General features: G+C 40.5%; 1 pseudogene; it reads left to right on the forward strand.

Moving 5' to 3' along the window:
- The window catches only part of LOC141419513 (SWI/SNF-related matrix-associated actin-dependent regulator of chromatin subfamily A-like protein 1), a 30,188-nt pseudogene extending 20,932 nt beyond the window's left edge, over positions 1–9,256 (forward strand).
- The last annotated feature ends 1,920 nt before the right edge of the window (positions 9,257–11,176 follow it).

Here is an 11,176-nt window from a genome sequence, read left to right on the forward strand (position 1 = left end):
TTGTGCTTCCATGGGAACCTGAAGATTCTTTGCTTTGTTTGCTCTAATTTCTCTAATGTGTCCTCAATTCCTGATACTTCATTTCAATGTCTTCTATTCTAATAGTGAGAATTTTCCCAGGGTTCCTCCCACTCCCCTTGATGGTGCTAAGTTTAACGTCAGGACGTCATGCTTGCTTGCTAACTGGTACTCTACCATTTGAGCCCTCTACTGTTCCCTTTAATGAGGCTTATTTTTGGTGGGGGGGAGTTATTAACCTTTTTATTGCCAGGATTTCAATTTTATGTGTTTTAGGATTTCCATATCATTTTTGAATTTCTCTTTCATATGTTACATTGTCTTGCTTAATGAATTTAGCTATTTATTCAAATTTTTTTGAGTCCATTTGCTATTTACTTTCATCTTATTTGGATTCATTCTGGTGTTTAGACATTAAAACCATTGGTCATTCTAATCCTTGTTTGTGTATATTGTTTGAGATTCCATTTGCTTCACTGTCATTAAAGTCCCTTGTTATGGAATTGTTGCCTTTCAGAGGAGACTTGTTGCCTTGTTTCCTCCTATTGTGAGTCTACTTTTGTTTAAGTGTCCAAACCTCCTATGTAATTTCAGTTGAAGAACTCATAATGATTAGGCAGACTGTCCTAGTTCAGTTTTGGTATATTTTCTCAAAATACATTGTATGGTTCCAATGGTCAAATATTCAACCATAGTCATAAAACACTGGTTCTGATAGAAACCCTCCATGAGAATACAGCAATCCATAATAAAGAATAGTCTTTGGCACTGCTCCTGTATCTTTAGAAGATATAGGGGCAAAGATAATACTTCAAGAAAAAAATGATCTCAAAACTGGTTCTAGTAAGAGAAGACAGGAATGATAATGTTAATGAGTGGTACATGATGTATGGTGTTGTAAGGCCAGAAGGGGAGATAGGTTAGGTTATCAGAAGGAGTTAATGAGAAAGAAGAATCATAGGTGGAAAATATCTAAAGGTATATTATGAACAAAGGGAAAAAGAAAAAAGAAGAAAAACAAATAAGCCAAAAGATCAATCTGACATTCTAAGTACATGCTAAAAATAAATGCCAAAAAGAAAGAGAATAAAAATGCAAACAAAAAATATCAAGATGAAGATAAGAAATAGTACTTTCTGTGGAGCTGCTTTGTCTTCTTTTTAAATGTGAGAACTGGTTGATCCAGTATGGACTGCCTAGTTTACAGGCCTACTTCAGCAGGAGTGTGCCTCTCAAAGCCTTCAGCTGGTTCCCCAGTAAAAAAAGTAGACTTAATCTTTTGTTTAAAAGCTCCCAGGATGATTTCTGGGGTCCAGGCTCTTAACACCCCCAACCCAGTGCCCAAACACTCCCTACTTAAGGTGCATCATCCTCCATCTCCCAGGTCCTAACCTGGTCTATTTTCTAAACCAGAACTCTTAGGTTTCTTGGTCAGAGATACTTTGCTGTGTTCTGGGATTGCTGACTCTCTGCCCAGTTCCAGGAAGTTTACAGTGGTCCTCAGGACTCTGTCTCTTGCCTTTTGGCCATTTCTCTGATGGAACTGATTTAGTCTTATGAGTCTCATGCCACAGGGTCCACCTGAGTGGGTCAGATTTCTCTATTTGCCTGCAGATTCCTTCACCCATCTCTCTCCCTATTGCCTTTGCTTTCTTTGGCCAATCCACACCATGTCCATGCATCCACACCTACCAGCAGCTGCTGTTGAGCTTGTGGGATTCTGTAGTGATCAAATCTATGGTGCCATTAGGGCTGACTTCCTTAGCAGTGCTACAGGGAGTTTGGCATGAGAGTACCTTTTCAGTAAGGTGTGTTCATGAGGAAAGATACCAGGTGAATGTCAATAAGCCACCATCTTCATCATTGTTGATTTTTTTCTCTGAATGATGTAACTGTTGGTGAGTGTTGGACATTGAAGTCATCCATTATTATTGCGTTGGAGTCTATCTGCGATTTTGTGTCCAGTAGGGTTTGTTCATAAAAATGGGTGTGTTAACATATAGAGCATATATGCTTATGAACATTACATTTTCTTGATCCATTGTTCCTTTTATCACAATGAAGTGATATTACTTGTCTCCTCTGATTAGTTTTATAGTCTAGTTGTTACATGAATAGAGCGACTGCTGCTTGCTTGTAGACTCCCAGTCTTGGAGTACATTTTTCTAAGCTTTCATTTTAAGCCTGTGTTTGTATTTGCCAGTAAGCTCCATCTTATGTAGGCAAGAAATAGCTGGGTTTTGTTTTTATTGAATTTGAGGGTCTGCGTCTTTTGTTGAATAATGGAGATCGTTGACATGCAGAGTTATTATTGAAAGGTTTGTAATAATTCCTGTCATTGTGTTGTTTTTATGGTGTTTCATTCTACCCAAATCCTCACTTGCTCCTGTACTCATTCAGTGAGATTTGTTCATTCTTATATTTTCATGTTTGACTTTATGTTAGGGTTAAGTGAACAGGCTCCTTTAACTATTTTTCCCAGAGCTGACTCAATGTTCATGAGTTACTTTTTTTGTAGAAGCATTTTATTTTTCCTAACTAAGAATTATTATCTTGCTGGATATAGCAATCTAGGTTGCAGTTATTTTCGTTCGTGGTTTTGAATACATCATTCTGTACTGTGCTGGATTTCACAGTTTTTGTTAATAGATCTGCAGTTACACTCACAGGTTTTACTTTGTAGGGCACTTGGTGCTTGACTCTCACAGCTTTATTGTTTTTCCCTCCTTGGTATGCTTAATAGTTTAACTATGTTAGGACACTGGGAGAATTGTTTTACTTTTTGGTTTGGTATCCTAAACGCCTGTAGTACTTGGATGACTATCTCTTTCTCAAGAATTAAATTTGTCATCTTTGCAGGCATCTGTTGCTCTCACTCTCCCATGTGCTCTGCCCTGTGTGGTGGATTCAGGATCTGTAGAGCTAGCCAGCTCTCACTCCATGGGGGCTGCCCCATGCTAGCACTTTACCCTGGGTTGGGGCTCAGACTCTGGTTATTCCCTGTCCTCTGCAGTGAGGTTTGATGTCTTCCCTTTAGCTTACTAGTTCACACTTGGCAAATTGCCAGTCAGTGCACAATTACTTCTCACTACACAAATACATAGTGGGTCTAGGGATTGAATATGTTAGATCCCACACTGTGGAATTTTCCCACTCTCATAGCTAGAACTGTGTACGGTTGGAGACTCAGGCTCTGGGGTGACTCTGGGTTCCACTTGAGTGATGTTTACCCTTTGTTGTGTAGATCAAAAGTATGAAGATTCTTGATTGTCCTGGTTTCTGTCTATATGTCTGTTTTTTACTATTAAGTTCTGCCTTTCTAAATTGCCCACATTTTCTTTTTTTTTTTCATTTTTCTTTTATTATTCATATGTGCATACAAGGCTTGGTTCATTTCTCCCCCCTGCCCCCACCCCCTCCCTTACCACCCACTCTGCCCCCTCCCTCTCCCCCCCTAATACCCAGCAGAAACTATTTTGCCCTTATTTCTAATTTTGTTGTAGAGAGAGTATAAGCAATAATAGGAAGGAACAAGGGTTTTTGCTGGTTGAGATAAGGATAGCTAGACAGGGCATTGACTCACATTGATTTCCTGTGCGTGGGTGTTACCTTCTAGGTTAATTCTTTTTGATCTAACCTTTTCTCTAGTACCTGTTACCCTTTTCCTATTGGCCTCAGTTGCTTTAAGGTATCTGCTTTAGTTTCTCTGCGTTAAGGGCAACAAATGCTAGCTAGTTTTTTAGGTGTCTTACCTATCCTCACCCCTTCCTTGTGTGCTCTCGCTTTTATCATGTGCTCATAGTCCAATCCCCTTGTTGTGTTTGCCCTTGATCTAATGTCCACATATGAGGGAGAACATACGATTTTTGGTCTTTTGGGTCAGGCTAACCTCACTCAGAATGATATTCTCCAATTCCATCCATTTACCAGCGAATGATAACATTTCGTTCTTCTTCATGGCTGCATAAAATTCCATTGTGTATAGATACCACATTTTCTTAATCCATTCGTCAGTGCTGGGGCATCTTGGCTGTTTCCATAACTTGGCTATTGTGAATAGTGCCGCAATAAACATGGATGTGCAGGTGCCTCTGGAGTAACAGTCTTTTGGGTATATCCCCAAGAGTGGTATTGCTGGATCAAATGGTAGATCGATGTCCAGCTTTTTAAGTAGCGTCCAAATTTTTTTCCAGAGTGGTTGTACTAGTCTACATTCCTACCAACAGTGTAAGAGGGTTCCTTTTTCCCTGCATCCTCGCCAACACCTGTTGTTGGTGGTGTTGCTGATGATGGCTATTCTAACAGGGGTGAGGTGGAATCTTAGCATGGTTTTAATTTGCATTTCCTTTATTGCTAGAGATGGTGAGCATTTTTTCATGTGTTTTCTGGCCGTTTGAATTTCTTCTTTTGAGAAAGTTCTGTTTAGTTCACGTGCCCATTTCTTTATTGGTTCATTAGTTTTGGGAGAATTTAGTTTTCACCAAAAGAAATGGTCTCTAAACTGAAGAGAACACCCACAGAGTGGGAGAAAATATTTGCAAACTATACATCAGACAAAGGACTGATAACCAGAATATACAGGGAACTTAAAAAACTAAATTTGCCCACATTTTCTTGTGTTCGTGAACCTAAGGTTTTATTTCAAGTATGCAGAAACACTGATACATGGTAGGTACTTCTAATCCACTGTTTGTTCTCTTACATAATTTCTTTCTGCTACTTGCTGATTCTATTTTTTGAATTTTGAAACAATTTTATGAAATTTTAAATTTAGATGAAAACATTCCTTTTCCCTATTAAAAAAAACCCCAAGTCTTTGTAGTCTAATATTTTAATAGACACACAGGAAAAAAAACCATCTTAAACCCTTTTTCAATTTTGCAACAATTTTCAAGAATACATTTGTTAACAGAGCCTAATACATTATGAAAGAAGTTGAATACAAGTTGTATTTTTGATGGAATGAAACTGAAAAATATCACCTGTCTACATGGCTAAACTTTGATATTTTTTGCAAGCCTCTAACTTTTAGAAAGGATTTATTTTTGTGTGACAGGATAAAGTATAGGCAGGGTGGAGTGGGTAGAAAAAGTGAGAAATATTTCCTGTTCCCCAAGTGGGAAATGGCAACAAAGACTCCCAGCAATAATATTTAAAATGACTTTTTTTCCCCTTTATCTCTAGCTTAAGCATTAACTCTAGAATGCCTATATATTTAATTAGGCCTGGGTGAAGTAAGAATGTTAAATAAATGGTTTTCTTATGAAAGGCAGCAGAAGAAAAAGTAGAAAAAAATAGAAAAGACATAAGCAATAGCTCCTCTATACTATTTTTATAACTTCAGTCAATAAACTATCTTGCAGATTTTCATGCGCACACACACACACACACACACACACGCAGAGATGTTTTAAATTAGGAATGCCAGGAATGTCAACTGAAGCATGCCTACGATGAGCTCAAAAATATATGAAAATGTAGTGGCCACAGGTATGCTAGTTAACTAAAATTCTCCCTGTGGGGCACCAGGACAGAGTTAGTACTTGTCATTTTTATGCAAATAAAAACAGAGATCTCCAGTTTTTTAAAAAATGTGTCACAAGGACAGTGTTTCCTGTAATGTTTACAGTATTTCCTAAATAATCACATTACAATCTCTACCTGTAAGAAAAGAAACATGAAGAACATGGTAGCTAAGAATCTTGATTTCTCAATTTTAGTTGCAGTTTCTCTTTGGGTGGACAATGCTGGCCCATCCAACTATTTAGGACAGATAGCACTGGAATATCCAAGACATCACTGTTCTAATACTGTACTAAATATCCTAATAAGGGAACATCCCCATATTACACAAGATGAATTCTCTTTAGGAAGCTTGCTAGAAACATATACAAGATTCTCTTCCCTTTTTGTAGATAGGAAACAAAAGCAGTTAGAGAGAGACAGGGTAGATGAGCTTTTATTGACAGTACAAGTTTTGCCTTTGTCGCAACTCATAATGGTTTTCTTGACTACAGTGGAGAGAGTTAGATAAATGTGTAAGCTTTTAGGAGACAACTTTAAAAATGTGATGTGTGTGTGTGTCCTGACATATAAAATTGAATGCAATTACTTTCTTGTTAAAGGGGGATAAAGCCCACTCCCCTGCCTTATATATTTCATAAGAAAGGATGGGGATTAGGCTTCTTAATGTAATCAAGGGATTAGGTGTGTTATTCCAGTAAGGCCGATCCTGAAGAGGAGCAGACTGCCTGTTTCCCTTATGAAAAGAGAATGAGGATGGAGGATATTTTTTTTAAATTCTAAGCATATGTGGTATTGTCCCTTTGGGCTATATCTATGGGTGATGTGAAAGGACCTGGGTAAATGTTCTAATATTCCATCAGAAAGCAAGCTTTAAAAAAAAATAACTGTGGCTGCTTTGCTCGCTGGGAAGTGTAGTTCAGCCAGGCTACTGCAATAAGGCATGTAAACTGGCAGCACTTGAATTCCAGGTCCCCCAAGCATCCAGCTGGAAGTATAAACTGGTTGAGGAAAGTTCTGGAGGCGCCTCCTCTCTAATCTTTTCCAGATTGAAAAGAGGCACTGTTTGAGCAAGTGTCAAGCTATACTTTTGTCAGTTTTCCAATTAATGGTTTACATTTCTGCATAGGCATTTCTCTGTTATAATTTCTTGCTACTTACTGAAGAGAATAGGCAGCAGGCTCTGGCCCATAAATAATAACTCTGAGTTATTATCAGAACAACCTCAGAGCACAAGCACAAGCACCTCATTGCTGCCAAGCCTTCATATTTGGGCAGCAATGCCCAAAATCTCCTGAGGGAGCCTTCTAAACCAGTGGGCCATGGACTCATGTTTAAACAACAGAAGCTCAATAATTCATTTCATGGTGACCAAGGACCTCATCATTCCCACCATTTTCAGCTCAGCACGCTAGAGCAGGCACAGGGAATACAGAAGGGGCAAGAAAAGATGTCCATAGCCTGCTCAAGACACAACCGATCAAGACAAATGACTCTTTAGAATTCTCCACCTTTGGCAAAAAAGTCATCCAAATATCTCTAACCAATAGCTATTAGGATGTACACTATGACAAGGTCATCCTCAGGCTTTACATATGATCAAATCAACACCTGTTAATAACACAAATCATGAATATTTGACCAAAGCAGAGAGTTCCCAGGAGACAACAGCTTATTCCTCTAGACAGCCTCCCAGAGATTCTGAAATAGAGGCCAAGACAGCCAAACCCTCTAACTGGGAGTGAGCATTTCTGGCATTCATTATTACTCAGAGGGTGTGATGCCCAGAACAGAAGGAAGACTCCAACAGAAATTTCGGCCTCACTCCACAAAAACAGTAAACTGTCAAAAGGGAATATGCATACAGAATGTAGATTGTTTTGGGGTGAATATAGGCTCTGCTGAGGAGCTCCTTGCAGTGTTTAAGATTCTGACCAGCAGAAATTATGAACCTGCCATGAAGACATGGGACTTACACATGACAGACTACTGCCATGTCCTGATGAAAGCAGTCAAGCACCTCCTCCCCAGTCACCCTGCAGCCCTTGTAAGGGATCAATGGCAGCAGTGGGGGAGGGACCAGATCAGCCTGCCCTCAGGTCTATCCCCAGCCTTTGTCAAAGGGGAGATGCATAGTTTTTTTCCCCCCAGGCTGGCTTCAAGGTAGACATATGATGATTGAACAGATTAATTCCATGATCTGTGATGTGGAACTTCTCTCAATAATCTAATTGCAAGTGGGCATGACCTTCTTCAAGTTAAGCTGGATCCTCTGCCCAAGACTGTTACCCTGGCATTTGCTTCTCAGTTGGGGAAGATGTCTCTCAATATCACGGAAGATGTCCTTGAAGCCGACCTTTCTGGAGTAGATGCCAAGCTTGTGTTCAATCCAAAGCCCTTCCAGTGAGCTGGAATTAATTTTGCCATAGTGAAAAGAAGCTGCCTGTTACCTACTGATAACAAGGGCCTGAGGAAGATGACCCATGCCATGAGTATAGTGGCCTTTTATCCAAAGGAGTAAATGCTCCTGGTGGTGGTGCTGTCTTCCATGTGCTTCACCTGGGAAGAGGCCTTCCTTCTGTGCCTGCTATCTCTGAGCCCAGAGGATATCACCATAGTGGTGACTGGGAAGGGCCACCTGTGAGCTGACTTAGTCAGTGTAATCAATTTTGACCTTCTTAGCAAGTGGGAAAAACAGCTAAATGCCTCTTTCAATGCTGTCAGCATTGACAAACCTCACTTCCTCAAAACCAACAAGATCCCTTACTGTTGATCAGTTGTGCCCATCCTAGAGTTTGCCAACAGTATGATATTGGCACACCAGCCTTGTTCTGGCCTCTGAGTTTTACACATAGATCATCATTGCAGTCAAGACAACATTCTTACTTCAGTTTCATGACTTTGGATTTTGCTACTGTGACACCAAAAGGCTACCCTGGGATTACTTAGGCTCCTCCAACCTGGGAGAGATGAAGCTCCTGCTGGAGGAAGCCATCATGCTGCTACACCTCAAATATGGTGTCCTTTCCTAGCTGCCACCAAACAGTGCAAGATGGTGATGGTTGCCCCAAGACGGATCAATACCAGGCCCAGGGCTTTCCTGGATGCAGCAGACAAGGAAATTACCAAGGACAAAACTAAATAGCAGCAGAAAGCAGCCCTCTTTCTTGTCTTCAACAGAGCTGCTGAAGCCAAAATCCCATATGTCGTAGAAAATATTCTGGACCTTTGGACAGTGGAAGAGACACACTTCTAGTGTTAGTACACCATCACACTGGATCTGGATGCAATCACCAAGCAACTTGACAGAAAGCATGTTCAGTACATCTGCATTGATGGTTGCAACCTGTAAATAGATAGAGAGGCACTGTGCAGTTCCAGCTGCCCCAGGGACACTCGTTGACACTGCTAATCCTCACTGCTACCCCACTTGCTCCCAGCTCACCTGGTGGTGTTCAGTAAACTCTTTTGGAACCCAGGGTTGCTGATCCAGGACAATGACCAAGAGCACAGGATTATACAAACTCTGTGGCAGTAGAAGAAGGGAGTGTAAAAGGAGACGGTGATTGACTTACTTTACATTCACGTATGCAAATAAACTGCAAGTCAATTGTTGAGATTGCTGACAAAGTGAGAAGGGATAAGAAAGGATAATGTAGGAGATGAATTTTATTTTTATTCATTTATTCACATGGGCATATATTGTTAGGGCCGTTTCTCCCCCACGCTCCCTCCCCATCCCCCCACTGCTCTGGCTTCCAGGCAGAACTTGTTCTGCCCTTCTCTCCAATTTTGTTGACAAGTAGACATAAGAAATAATAAGAAAGACATAGCGTTCCTGCTAGTTGAGATAAGGGTAACTATCCAGAGAGATTGCTTCCATGCACAAGTGTGTTACAACCCAGATTGATTCAGCTCTACAGACCTCTTCACTACTTCTCAGTCACCTTCTCTTTTTGACCTCTGTTGTTTTAAGGTTACTGCATTAGCTGCTCTACTGTGGGAACATCAAACACTTCCATGTTTTGGGTTTCCTAACTTTCCCTATTCCTCCTGTATGTGCTCTCCCCTTAGCCTGTCACCCAAGTCCAACAACACTGCTGCATTTGCCCTAGATCTAAAGTCCACATATGAGGGAGAGCATACAATTTTTGGTCTTCTGAGCCTGGCCAACCTCACTCAGAATGATGTTCTCCAGTTCCATCCATTTACTTGTGAATGATAAGATTTCATTCTTCTTCATGGCTGAGTAGTACACTATTGTGTATAAATACCACATTTTCTTGATCCATTCGTCACTAGTGGGGCATCTTGGCTGTTTCCATAACTTGGCTATTGCAAATAGCGCTGCAATAAACATGGGTGTGCAGGTGCCTCTGGAGGAACCTGAGTGTCATTCCTTTGGGTGTATCCCCAGGAGTGGGATTGCTGGATCATATGGCAGATCTATGTTTAGATTTTTAAGAAGCCTTCTTATTGTTTTCCAGAGTCGTTGCACCAGCTTGCATTCCCACCAGCAGTGTAAGAGGGTTCCTCTTTCCCCACATCCTCACCAACCCTGTTGTTGGTGCTGTTTTTGATGATGGCTATTCTAACAGGGGTGAAGTGGAATCTTAGTGTGGTTTTGATTTGCATTTCCTTTATGGCCAGAGATGGTGAGCATTTTTTCATGTGTTTTTTGGCCATTTGAATTTCTTCCTTTGAGAAAGTTCTGTTTAATTCAGTTGCCCATTTCTTTATTAGTTGATTGATTTGGGGGGAGTTTAGTTTTTTGAGCTCCCTGTATGTTCTGGTTATCAGTCCTTTGTCTGATGTGTAGCTGGCAAATATTTCTCCCACTCTGTGGGTGGTCTCTTCAGTTTAGAGACTATTTCTTTTGTTGTGCAGAAGCTTGTAAATTTTATGGAGTCCCATTTGTCCATCCTTTCTGATAGTTGCTGAGTTGCTGGGGTTGTATTGAGGAAGTCCTTGCCTATACCTATTAGTTCCAGAGTGTTTCCTGCTCCTTCCTGTATTAACTTCAGAGTTTCAGGTCTCATATTTAGGTCCTTAATCCATATTTAGTTGATACTAGTACAGGCTAGTACAGGGTTTGATAAACATGGATCTAGTTTCAGTTTTCTACAGGCAGATAACCACTTTTCCCAGCAACATTTGTTGAAGACACTGTCTTTTCTCCATCGTGTGGTTTTGGCACCCTTGTCAAAAATAAGGTGGGCATAGCTGTGTGGATTCATATCTGGCTCCTCTATTCTGCTCCACTGGTCTTCATGTCTGTTTTTGTGCCAGTACCATGCTGTTTTTATTGTCGTGTCTCTGTTATATGGTTTGAAGTCAGGTATTGTGATACCTCCAATGATGCTCTTTTTGCTGAGTATTGCCTCGGCTATTCATGGTCTCTTGTGTTTCCAAATGAACTTTAGAGTCGATTTTTCAATCTCTGGATGAATGTCATTGGGATTTTGATGGGAATTGCATTGGACATATAGATTGCTGTTGGGAGTACTGACATTTTTACTATGCTGATTCTACCGATCCATGAGCATGGGAGATCTCTCCATCTTCTGAAGTCTTCCTCGATCTCTTTCTTTAGGGGTTTTTACTTTTCCTTGTAGAGGTTGTTCACATCCTTTGT

The sequence above is a fragment of the Castor canadensis genome, chromosome X, assembly GCF_047511655.1.
Source record: "Castor canadensis chromosome X, mCasCan1.hap1v2, whole genome shotgun sequence".
NCBI lineage: Eukaryota > Metazoa > Chordata > Mammalia > Rodentia > Castoridae > Castor > Castor canadensis.